The sequence below is a fragment of the Eubalaena glacialis genome, chromosome 20, assembly GCF_028564815.1.
Source record: "Eubalaena glacialis isolate mEubGla1 chromosome 20, mEubGla1.1.hap2.+ XY, whole genome shotgun sequence".
Classification (NCBI taxonomy): domain Eukaryota; kingdom Metazoa; phylum Chordata; class Mammalia; order Artiodactyla; family Balaenidae; genus Eubalaena; species Eubalaena glacialis.
Genome location: NC_083735.1, coordinates 34,452,254 through 34,465,375, shown reverse-complemented (window position 1 = coordinate 34,465,375; position 13,122 = coordinate 34,452,254). Strand labels below are relative to the sequence as shown.

Sequence of the window (13,122 nt, the reverse complement as noted above, 5' to 3'; positions counted from 1 at the left end):
TGCGGTACACTTGAAACTAACACAAATTGAAAGTCAAACTATACGTCAATAAAAAAATTTCATTAGAAATAACCTTCATTTAAAAATGAAGCTGCCCCCCTCCCTTGTGCTCCCACGGCCCACAGCACATAACTGCATCGCCCTATTTACCAGAACCGTGTATTTGCCAGGTTGGGGCTGGGGGGTCCGTCCCTCTCACTCAGCCGTGAGCTCCTTGACATAGAGACCTTGTCTTTCCTTTCTGTATCCTCAGCAGCACGTCCCGGAACGGCAACATTCCAGTATTCCGGGAACAGTATTTGTTACATGATTCTATAACTCGATTCCATGCCCAGGGAGAAACGCTTTTGTTCTTTTCATCTCTCCTCCTTTTGGTCTGTTTGTCCTCCTTTTAGTCCTTTCTCTTTTCTGAGTCATTTTCTTCCTGTCTGTCTGAGTTCCTCAGCTTTCCATTTCTCCCACCCTCTCACTGGCGATCTTTATATTCATTACATGTTGAAATGACAGCATCTTGGATATATTGAGTTAAGTAAAAATATTATTAAAATTAATTTCACCTGTTTATTTTTACTTTTTTAATGTGACTAGAAAATTTTAAGTTATAGAGGTAGCTGCTCCGGAGGGTCGTTATCCAGGCCAGTCCAGTAACATGAGTTCGTCAGAACAGTTGTCTTTGTCTGGATTTCATGGGTCTGTCGGACTGAAGAGCCCCTAGGCACCGGCCCCCACGCGCATAGCTCTGCCTCTGCCTCATCCCTGCCACCCACAGTTCATGACAGCGAACGGGAGGCTTTACCTTGCTTTAAAGTGAGGCACAGAGATTTTTCTCTACTGTCACAGGTATGCCTGGAACAAGAGTACAGTTGACTCTCACATTCTTTTCACTAATGAAAAGGAAACAGCAGGGTGACTCGTACATTGGAGGATACACTATTTTCTTTGGAATGTTTTCGTTCTTGCATTTTGGAACAGGTGTGGCCTCTGTTGAAAGCAACAGTGGGGTCATACTCAGCATATTTGACACGTGAGGAACTGGAAAACTGCTCGGCGTCCCCTGCCTTCAGTGTAAGGGATGTGGGTCCATCATCTTGGCCCTCTCCGATGCCAGATCCTATGCATAAGTATTTATGGTGTATTGGCTTTTTTCTTTTATTCAGTTTAGGCTAGAAATAATGTTTTGGCTTAGAAACTCTTTGACTGAACTATGACATAATAGGATAAGGATAATTGTGTCAAAAATAGCCTCTTGATGTCCTCCTTTGGCATGAAGAATTCCAGAGTCAGTTCGCTGTGGATCACTGAGAACTGACCATGTTAGTCAGAGGTCAGCCATCTGCGATAAGTTCTTTCCTTTGGGCGCAGAGTGGGGGGCCCACTCCAGCGACTGGGGTTGGGATGGTGAGTGCAGGGCAGCTACCATCTCACAGGGGTGAGCTCGTGCTGGCTATGGCCGCCTAAGGCTGGGCCTGGGGGTGGACGCCCAGACTGGCAGCCAGCAGTTTTTGTAAACAACCGGGAGGGGGATTGTGCTGGTGGCTGCCAGCTCAGGCCAGTGAAAACCAACCCGTTCGCCACTTTGGGTGGCGTGCCACAGGTGGCCAGTGCTTCATAAGGACACAGCCAGGTCTTATGGGTCCATGTCACCTGCCTGTACCAGGGAGTTGGGGTGTGAGCCTCAGAGCTCAGACCTGGGATTTGGGAGCTGAGCAGAATAAATCTCTTGAAATCTAAACTGGCATACGACATTTTAAAATTGGGAAAACAAACAGCTCAGAAAAGATGTGTAGGATTATAGCTGAATAGTTAACATGGAAGACATGTCATAGAGAGGTTAGGAGCAGGGGTGGAATAATCCCGTGTTGATTCAGTGAGAAGCGTTGGACAAGGCATTGAATTTCCCTGTTTACCCTTCTGTTTAAAAAACAAAATGGGAAAATGACATCTCCCAGAGATGTTTGGAGATTTGATTGATGTTCGTAGTGTGTCTGGATAGCTCTCATAAAGTGTCCAGTAAGAGCAAAATATGTCATAAGAACTTAAATATCTACACAAACTAGTCTGAACCATCTTGAGTAGATAAGCAGTTCTGTGTCTTTCATCCAAGTTGTACTTATTAAGGCAATTTGTATTTTTCAAAGAAAGTTCCATGTTACTTCTAATTTTCTTTTGAATATCAGCTATGTACTTGGGGTCTTTAACTGTCAACTTGAGCTTCAACACGATTGATAGATGGTCTGTCACCTATAAAGGACAACTTACCAGTTCCAGACAGCCAGGCAAGGCAGTTAAATACACTTCAACATGCTTCTTGCTAAGGACGATGCCTTTTGCAAATATTTGAGATATTTGTTCTCAGTTGTAATTTATTAGTGAACCTGTATCCTCATAGCGACTCCTTGGGAGGTGCAGAAGACAAAGCCAGAAAGCAAACGAAATTCGTTCATTATATATCAAGAAAAGAGCTTTCATTTACCGCTCTTTGTTGGTAGACTTACTGGTATGTGTCTTTGATGCCTGTTTAATTTCACGTAGTACCACGTCTAATCATGCTGTGTAAATAATCTCACAGAATATCCCTTGACTTGGTTTTTCCTTGTGGAGAGCATACAGCACTGCCACCTTGTTGCCAAAGTTTTGTCTGATTTGAAAGTGCTTAAAAATCAAGTGAACGCCTGCTGTGAAAAAGAGCTTACTCTCTCTCCCTCTGTCAGTACTTGCGAAAACAGGAAAACAGCGTAAAAGGAGATAGCACCATGGGACTGAATTCAATAATTAGCATAATCATGATGCTCCGTATTGTTTCCCAGGGCACGCCCCTTGGCCAGATCTCCCATTAAGAGGACACCAATGTTGTCCCAGTGAATAAATCCCCGCACACATGATGCAGATCAGCGAGTTCCTGCCCGCTGCGCCGGTGCAGTTAATTTTAGCCAGGGTTTGTTCTATGAGTTGTAAACCTGTTTACCCAAGTAGAAGTTAGCAAGCTGAAATGTGACTTCTCCGCCCCATGTGAGAGGCGTCTATTTTAGACTCAGGTTGTTGGTGATCCCCAGAGAGCAGTCTTTGAAGAATTGCAGCCCCGATTTCCTTTGAGAGTACTTGTGAGTACTGGGTGAATCTTTCAGATTTCTCTTTGTTCTTTTCTCCTTAAATCTTCCTAATGTTGCTATCATAGTAATTTTTTATCTCTTGGGAAAACTGGGAGCTCTGGGATGGGCACTTTAGAGGTTTCTAAGAATGGTGGCGAAAGGGCTTTCCTTAAATGTATCCTAATGCAAGAAACCTGCCTTACTCCATTTTCCCAAGAGAAAGTATGTGATTCTTACTATTTTTATCTTTGCAAAAGCAATCTGTGGATTGTTACATACTTTATCTGCTCAAATATTTGATTAATGGAATGGTGTGTCATTGAGCTTTATTTCAATGGTAACCTAACTCTTAGAGGGGGAAAAAAAATGTTGAAAGTGGATTCCTGTTACACTTACTGTGAGCTACAAGTTTATGTGCAGAAATAATGGGAGTGTCAAATGTAATTTTGTAAAATGTGTAGATGGACAGTTTTTGTTAAAGGAGGATTTGGTGCTTAAATCCATATACTCCTAAAGAGAAGCCCTTAAAAAATAAAATGAATTTAGGAGGAAGCTTTTGGAAAGTAATTGAAATTATCTTCTGGAAGAATTCCCTAATCTTAACTGCTCTTAATGTAACAAGTCGCCAACTTAAATTTGGACTGAAGAAAACTAAAGATTTTAATGTAGAATATTTTCAATTAAGTCTGAATCACCTTGCTTAGTTTGAAGTGTGTTTTAATTCAGAAGACTCTGACTTCATGCCAAACAACTTGCTTATAACACAGAACCTGGCAGGAATTTCTTTATCAATTAATACGTAGATTATCTCCCCCCTGGGAATGTTGATTTTAATGAAACAGTTCTAACAGGGGGTAGTAGCTGCTCCCAGGCGTTAGGGCTCCATCATCTGTGGGCCCGGAGGAAGGCTTGCCCTCAGATGCCATTTTCCATTTGGAAAGCTGCATTTAAAGACTTCTTTGTTAGTATGTATTGTCTGATTTTAAATCCGAACAACCCAAGGTGCCAACAATGAAAGGAAATGTTTCAGTGGTACATTTAGTAGGAAAAGAATGTAAGATGGGGAAAATAGAACTGAGTTCTTGGGCTATTTTTAGAAATAAACTTTTTTTTTTTTTTTCCAACTTAAGTCTTTTTATTGAGTAGAAGAGACATTTGCCATCCGGATTCATTGTAATTATAACAGAAAAGTCTGTAATGTCATCTTCAGCAGTTAAAGGGACTTTGTTCCAGGATATTCTTCAGAATATATACTTTTATCCAAAGAGAGTAACTGTTCTTACTTTTGACTGTTAATAAGGCACCATCAGAGTCTCAGTGGAGTGTTTTTAGAGGTATACTGTGGTTGGGTATTAGATCCTTTTCAAGCTATTATTCATCCGCTCAATTGTCGTTTAGTCCTGCAAAAAAGAAAAGCTGTTTAAGATTTATCCATGTTTTTAATTTAACAGAAAGAAGTTTGCAAAGGTGTTTTTACTACAAGGAAGCATATGTTCTTTTAGGAGGAGTTACTAAAATGCTTGTAGACACTTTCCGAGTGTTTGTTTTTGTGATTTATGCGCTTTGAGAGAGTGACCTAGGCCAGGAGGTGATGTCAGTGTCAGGGTGGGAATTTCTCCTGTTTGCTGGAGCCGCGATTCTCCTCCTGCTGTTCACCCTGGGTGCCTGGTAAAGGGACAGTGGTCTCGGTGCCCTACTGAGAAGAGGCTCTGTTGACTACTTGTGACCTTGGCCGTGACCAATCACAATGAGCTCAACCTAGAGTCACCAACAGGGGGTCCAGATGCTGAGAAACATGGGCAGCTTTGTGGCCTGTGGAAGGAGCCCGGGACCCGTGGTTTCGGCCGTGTGCCGGGCACGCCTGAGCCTCCCGTAGCCCTCCTGCACTTAACTTGGTGCAGGTGTGTCCTCCAGCGCTGTTTAAGCTGCTCTCCCTGGCAGCCTGCCCTCCTGTCCTAGTCCTCTCCCTCTTAAAATAGTTATAGCCCCAGAGGCTCTGACAGAGTAACTCCTGATCGCAGTAGATTTCTTTTACTGTGACTTCATTCCTAGAGAAGAGCTTTCTGCTCTGAAGCTTTACGGGGTTTTCAGGGAAGTGGAGAGGAACCTTTTCTCTGGCTCCCCTTCATCCACATGCGGTTTTTAGTAGGTAACTGTGTGGCTAGACTTACATTATCTAACAGGTTGCCTTTTGGTTGGGAGCCTAATGCATGTGCTCTGTGATCACACTTCTAGAATGTTCTCTTTCAGAAGGAACTCTTGCAGGAATAGGATTTGATACATTGAGTTCCGGATGAAAGGAGCAGTGAGCAGAGGGGTGTCTTCAGCGCTGCCTGTCTTGGGCACAAGTGTATGGTAATAGGATCTGGTCCTCGGCAGGAATGCCGATTACTTCTGGAAACGCTGGGATGGCTGTTACTATTTAGCATGTATTAAGCACCCCCAGAGCCATACAATGCACAAAGAAAGCATAGTTCCTACTCTCAAAGAGCCCACATGCTCAAATTAGGCGGGACAGAGCCTGGGCCGCGACTTGCACACTGAGTAAACCTGCAGAGCAAGGAATAGAAGGAAGGAAAGGAAGACAAATGGGGAGGGTCGGGGGTCACCCGTGGGCTGCTTTCAGTCCATCTGGGCTTCCGCCTTGTAGGATTCAGGCAGCCGGCAGTGCCACGGGGCCCTGCTTCCCTGTCTCTTCCAGCAGCTGGGGAAGTGATGGAGGTAAGAGGGGGATGGCCCCCAGGGCCCGATCCACAGCCCCAGGTCTCTGGGACGATTCCCCACGCAGGGAAGGAGATCAGGAGTTTCACCTGCACCTGGAAAGGGACTGTTAATTAGTCTATAAAGGAGGAAACTTGATACTGCATAAGAGTAAGGAGCATCTTTCTCCACAGAGTGATGTCTGGATAGAAACCTGAATTTGGGTTCCCGATTTTCTCTCCCTCTTAAACTGATACACGATTGAACAAGTTACTTCATCCCCAATCTGGTTGGGGATGTCGAGTCGACAGTTGTATCAGTTAGAGAAGTGCTCTAAGCTTCTCTGAAGAAAGGCGTTTTGAAGGTCAGCTCAGCATTACTGCAGCCCAGAACGGTGTCAGAAGGACAGGAATCAGAGGCAGCTAACAAGGCAAGCTCGGGTATTGGAGATTAATAAAAGGAGGATGTGGTATGAATCTGTGAGTCATTTTCCCTTTATAGTCAACCTCATCCCATCCCTGACTAAGGTTCCGGGTCTAGTTCACGGCTCCACAACTAAAAGGGACTTGGAGAGATCCCAACAGAGAACCTCAAAAATGATTAAAGGGTTGAAAAATGATGCCTATAATAAGAGGTTAGGGAACGTCTATTATTTAGGCTGAAGGGAAAAAAATGACCAGGGGACTCTTGAATTGTTATTCCAGTATCTGTGTGCCTCTGGACCAGGGGATGATGGCCAACTAGTATCCAGTTCTATTGAGGATGTAAGGGTTCGGTCCAGTAAGGGTTAGGTTAGAACCGTGGTCCTCAATGTGTGGTCCTAGTACCCTCAGCATCAGTACCACCTGGGAGCTTGTGAGAAATGCACATTCTCAGGCCCCACCCAAGACCTGTTGATTCAGAAACTGTGCAGGTGGGACCCAGCAATCTGTGTTTTAGCTCACCCCGCAAGTGACTCGGATGAAGCTGGAGGACCACTAGATGAGGTACAAAGAAGAGTATTACATAATGGGGAATTTGGGTACTGGAAAATATAAACGTTTTTCCTGAAGTCATCTAAAAATGGGTTTATATTTGTTTGCAGTGTCTTCAATATTCTGTCTGAAGTCAGGAGTTAAATGACCTGTCACAGCCCCCTCTAGCCCTAACTTTGCTCTGGATTTCCTCTGTCACTGAGAGAAGACTAATAATTACCCAGGAGAATTTTGCAGTTACTTTTCTGAACTCAGTAGTTAAGACAGTGCCCATTTCAGATGAGGAGCAGATGAGATATTGTGATAGAAGTCATACTGTGTTATATTTCCTGCTTTTGCTCTATCACAGTGTCATTAAATAGACTGTCTGCTCCCCGTGTGACTTCTCAGCAGCCACCTGAGGGCAGGTTTGGGCAGCTGTGAAAATAGGGAGCCCCTTGATGTTGGCCCGTGACCCCTCTGTGCTGCAGACTGCTGTGACAGTCCCCATTTCAGGGGGGCTCTTCCCCATTTCAGAAGAAGCGTGGGGACAGGGGCAGTGTGATGCCACCCCATCTTCCCAACTCTGTCCCTTCCGCCTGCAGGATGCCATCCCTCGTGCCTGCACGGGGAGTTCCACCTGCCACCTGGAAGCTGGGGACAGGGGGACCTAAATATATTGTGGTAGTGGGTCTCCCTTAGAGCCGGAGGATAGGGACCTGTTCATCCTGTTGTTTTGTATCCGCAGGAAACAACCAACGGGACACCTAGTAGGCACTTAACACAAATACCTAGTGAATTATTCCGTTGCACCATCCACGGCCACAGGTGCTCCGCCCTTGCCCGTGTAATTAATGATCTCGAATCGGGCAGCTGGCAGTTCTGACCCTCCCCAGTCCAGGTACTTACTCCTGAGTCCCTCTCCTCCCCCCGCAGCCCCCCATTTTGCACATAATAAAAATGCATCTTAATTTAGTTGTCTTTGCCCTTTTGTGTATTTTTCCTTCGTACTTTTGCTTGAAGGAGTTGTCTGGGGTTGAAAACAAACTACGGAGAGTGTGTGTGTTACACTTTGTATAGCGTTTAGGACAATCAGAGCTTCCTGTGATCAGAGTGAAGAAAGGGTTCTCTGAGGACATGTTTTGCCAGTGCTGCCTAGAAAGTGTCACACCAGGATCGCACTGTTGTCCCCAGAGAGGCCACGTCCTGCCTTGGCCTGGCTCTGAGGCCCTCAGAGCTCAGCGCTGAGAACTGGGATAGTGGCATCCTTAGCTTTTATAGCTGTTCTTTATCACACATTTGCAGAGTATTCAACATTCCTTCAAGTGAGGGCAGTCTGGCATAGACTCGTTTGCCTTGTCATGGGAGACAGAGGGTGAAGGTGGCAGGTGAGTATTCCAAGGCTGTCACTGAGTCTTCAGACCTCGTTATGTTGGAAAAAACTGACTTCTGAGACATGAGGCCGCGTGTACTGTCACGTTCTACATCTGTGTCCACGCACAGAGTATGTGAGACCTGGTCCCTGTGGTGGTTGCACACAGAGAAGACAGGTTTGTCTTAGTGATTCAGAGAGCAGAGACAACTGACTTCTAACGCCCTGGATCAGTCTCTGAATAGAAAATACTGTCTTTAAAACCCCTGAACTCTCAATAACTATATATCCAGTAGAGGAAATCCAAATGGCTGCTTGATTTGGTTCTTCATGGTAGCAGGCAAAAGGCTATTTTCATTTCTGTACAAAGAGAAATGACAAAATAGTCTTCTTGGGTATTTTGCCCTAGCAAAAGTAATTTTGTTTCTAAAATCAGTCATATCTAGTCCACAGATGTGTCATTAAAAATGAGAGTGATGGGACTTCCCTGGTGGCGCAGTGGTTTAAGAGTCTGCCTGCCAGTGCACGGGACATGGGTTTGAACCCTGGTCCAGGAAGATCCCACATGCCGCGCGCGGAGCAACTAAGCCCGCGAGCCACAACTACTGAGCCCGCATGCCACAACTACTGAACCCACGTGCCACAACTACTGAAGCCCACGCGCCTAGAGCCCGTGCTCCGCAACAAGAGAAGCCACCACAATGAGAAGCCCGTGCACCACAACGAAGAGTAGCCCTCGCTCGCCACAACTAGAGAAAGCCCGTGTGCAGCAACAAAGACCCAACGCAGCCAAAAATAAATTAATTAATTAAAAAAATTTTTTTAAGAATGAGAGTGGTTAAGTGGTTTGGGATTAACTTTGTCTCATGGTAGTTGTTGAGTCAAAAAATTTAACTTCTTCGAAAGGAGAGGAAAAAAAACTCCTTAGTTGGTTATTAGACTACACAAGAATTACCTAATAATTCAATAAAAGATCCCCAGAGACAACCAAGTAAGGTACAGGTTAAATAATTTACGGTGTTGCCATATAATGCAACACACTGCAGCCATTTGAAATGAAGATGTTGGATGTACATGGAGTAAAACTAGCAGGTTACAGAAAACGTGTATCACCTCATTTTTTGAATGGAAGGCATTTTTAAATGGGCCAGTGGCTTTAATTCCTGTTTTAAAAGGAAGGCATTTATATGTACATAAAAAAAGAATGCAGTGCACCAAATATAAACAATAGTTATGTGTAGGAAATGAGCTCATGCATGATGTTTTTCCCCTGGCTTTTTAGTTACCTGTATTTTAGACTTTTTTTCTTCAACGAGCATATATTACTTATGTAATAATGAAATACTTTCTTTTCAAAAAAGAACTATTGTAATTAATTTCTTTTTAATAAATTTATTTATTTATTTATTTATGGCTGCATTGGGTCTTCGTTGCGGTGCACGGGCTTCTCACTGCGGTGGCTTCTCGTTGCGGAACACGGGCTCTAGGCACACGGGCTTCAGTAGTTGTGGCACGTGAGCTCAGTACTTGTGGCTCGCGGGCTCTAGAGCGCAGGCTCAGTAGTTGTGGCGCACAGGCTTAGTTGCTCCACGGCATGTGGGATCTTCCCAGACCAGGGATCCAACCCGTGTCCCCTGCATTGGCAGGAGGATTCTTAACCACTGCGCCACCAGGGAAGCCCTGATCTTGTTTCTTGGGAAGAGGCCCACGTAGGCTGATGTGTAGCAGTTAACAGTGAAGGTTGATCCTGTTAATTCTGCAGTGTGAAGGGCATTCAACAGGGGTCTGCCGTCACTACTGGGTGCTCTGGAGGTTCCGTGAACTCCCACATGAATGTCAAATTGGCCAGGGTCTCAGGTTCAGTGTTACGTGGAGAGCGAAGGCAGGGAGCTGGGGAATCCAACATATTTTAAAAAGTCATTAAAATGGTATGCCTAGTGTTACGATTACCCACTTAAGTTTTGTCAGGGGCCATCCTTCTGGATCGTAGATCCAGAGTAGTGGGTGGTGGAACCATGTGCTGGGGGCCTCGGGTAGTATTTCCACAGTACTTAGCTGTGTGGTATCTGCGTGTATCTCAGCAGCGTTTACGGAGGTGAGTGATGGCCCTGTAGGAGAGCACCGGCTGTCTCAGTTACTTCTGCCACACGCTGCCAGGATGTCCTTGTGGCCTTAATCAGAAGGCTGTTTTGGGGAGCTGCTTTGGTACGGGTGGCCGTTGATTTAAGAAAGTCTTGAGCAGAAGCAGGAGACCTCCCTTTCTACCCGCTTTGTATGGTGAGTCGAGAGGGTAAGTCCTTTTGATGGTTATGTAAAGCGTCTCTCATTTCGTCTATTCCTAAGCTTCGGCCCAAATGAGTGGATCCATCCCCAGGTTCACTTGAAGACGGAGGTCTGGACTGAGATTCAGTTGAATCCACTGTCAACAGGACTGATACCTTAAGCTTAATTTAAAGCCAAAGAGCCTTGAGAAACCAGAAGGAATCTAGGATCCTGTACAACCATGTTTTGACCTAGTCTGTGGTTTAGAACCTTTGTTACTCATCAGGAGTGTTTCCTGGAATCCTGAGAACTGAGAAAGCTGGTTTTTCAAGTTTCCTTCCTACTGTTTTCATCCTTACAAGGAGCGTTCTTCTCCTCATCCTCTCTTTCCTTTCTTCATCATCTTTGTCTCTTTCTCCTGCACTTATACAGTAGGAATCATCTCGTAATCCTTCTCCACACTCTTGCCTCCCCGAGGAAGTAAAGACGCATCCCCCATGGGTTTATCTTCATTTTCTCTGGGCAGGGGAGGGGAAAATAGCAGTGGGTGAACCGTTTAACCCAGATAGTCAGATAGTCAGTGGATGGAACCCTGTTCCCAGTGAGGACTGTGGAGGCCACTTCCGCACATCCTTGCCACCAAGTGGTTCCAACTTCAGTGAGACACAGAGCTATCCGCACACAGTTAGAGCACAAATGTGTATCAAGATGAATAAGCAGGTGGTCACAGTTTGATTGATAGAAGGCTTTGCCAGTTGAGTGGCACGAAGGAAGAGAGAAAGCATCTTTTTAAAAGGGATAAAGCAGGGACTTCCCTGGAGGCGCAGTGGTTAAAAATCCATCTGCTAATGCAGGGGACACAGGTTCGAGCCCTAGTCTGGGAAGATCCCACATGCCGCAGAGCAAAGTAAGCCTGTGCGCCACAACTACTGAAGCCCGCGTGCCTAGAGCCCGTGCTCTGCAACAAGAGAAGCCACCACAATGAGAAGCCCGCGTACCTCAATGAAGAGTAGCCCCCGCTCGCCACAACTAGAGAAAGCCCGCGCACAGCAACGAAGATCCAACACAGCCAAAAATAAATAAATAAATTTATAAAAATAAAAAAATAAAAGGGGTAAAGCAGATAAAAGTATTTCGTGAAACTATAGACTACATTAGAAAAGGCAGGAAACTGGTGGCTGTCGAGGGAAAGGGTGGTTTTTGTAAGAGCAAGAGGAGAATGAATCTTGGCTTAAAAATTTGGACTGAGTTTCTTCCTTTTTGTTTTTTTGTTTGTTCATTCCCTTTTTGTTTTGTTTTTGCCTTTACTCTGAAGATTAAAAGCAAAAATGAGAGGGTACGGATGTACTCAACGTAGCGAGGTGGTTGGGAGTTATAAATGAGCTCATCTACTATCATAAAGGTTTTAAAAAAAAAAAAAAAGAGGGATTGCTTTCAACTTGACCTGAAATTAAAGTGGTGGCCGGAGCGGGAAGAGAGGCTCGCTGAGTTGTTCTGTCACTCTGTGCCTCAGCCTGCTGTGCAGACGTGAGGATCCCTGGGGACCCGGCAGGCAGTGCGTCCAGCCTCACACCTCGTCTGTCAGGCCTGATTTTTGCCATCTCTACTTTTGTTTACATTCGTTTGATTTTTCCTTGATCTTTAAGTCATAGTGTCTTCAGGCTCTGTGGGCCTTGTCAGTAACAATTAAGGAAATCCAGAATTTTTACTTGAAAAATGACGACGCCTAATCCAGAAGAGACTTCTTTGGTCAGGTATAAAAGCTTGACCTTATCATACTAACTATTAAGCATTAGAAGGATGTGGATTTTTAATTTTAGTTTGTATTGTGTTCTGAGAAGAAATGACCCCCCCGTAGGCAATAGTATAATAAGAAAAATTTTGTTTTCTGTCCCCCTATTAAATATTAAGTACTGAACTTTTAAGAACCCAAGTGATCAAATTGGATCCAGCTGTGTAAGAGCAGTACAGGTGTAGAGGTATCTTTTCTTAAAAGGCAAATCCAGTCACTTAAAAATTTACATACAGTAAAGTTCACTTTTTCTGGTGTACAGTGGTATGAGGTTTTACACATGCTCAGGTTTTTATGGCGACCAGCACAGCCAGGATACGTAATAATTCCAACTCTGTGCAGCTCCTTTATATTCAGACCTTCCCTCCACCCCTTGCTCTCTGAACTGTGAAAGTAGTCTCTAAGCCCCAAACGTCATGGTAGAGGGTGAAGATCTAACTAGCTAAGGGGACTTAAGCCCAGCCTTTGACAAGTAAGTGTCTTATGCTGTCCCAAGGGTGATCCCTAGCAAGCCAGACTGAAGTATATAAAAGGGAGAAATATCTGAGCAGGGACATCAACAGCTGTACCCTGTAGGGAAAGTAGACTTCCACAGAATTAGTCCAGCCAAGTAAACAAACAACCAAATAACAACAACAAACCTCTGGTGGGGAGGGAGTAACCAGTAACCAGAGTGGCTACAATATATTATCTAAAATGTCCATTTTTCAACAGAAAATTATGGGACATGTTAGAGAAACTGGGCAGTAGAGACTGCTTTTGGAGGGGCCCAGTTACTGAACTTAGCAGACAAAGACTTCAAAGAAGCTATTATTTTATTTTCTTAGTTCAAAAACTAAAAGAAACCATTCTTAAAGAATTAAAGGAAGGTGTGGGAGCAGTGACTCATCGCATAGATAGACTATCCTTAAAGAGATAGAAAGGATAAAAAAAAAGAACCAAATGTAGATACGA

The 13,122-nt window shown here is 44.5% G+C and overlaps 1 protein-coding gene across 7 annotated transcripts in view; it reads left to right on the top strand.

Moving 5' to 3' along the window:
* SLC20A2 (solute carrier family 20 member 2) overlaps nucleotides 1-13,122 on the top strand; it is a 105,067-nt gene that overhangs the window by 28,319 nt on the left and 63,626 nt on the right. Inside the window, exon 1 of one of the 7 annotated variants that reach the window (XM_061177221.1) lies at nucleotides 2,976-3,101. The exons of the other annotated variants lie outside the window; for them this stretch is intronic. The gene's annotated coding sequence lies outside the window, so the exon portion shown is untranslated. Of the gene's footprint in view, nucleotides 1-2,975; nucleotides 3,102-13,122 lie in introns of those variants that run through there. 7 annotated transcript variants of the gene reach the window in all.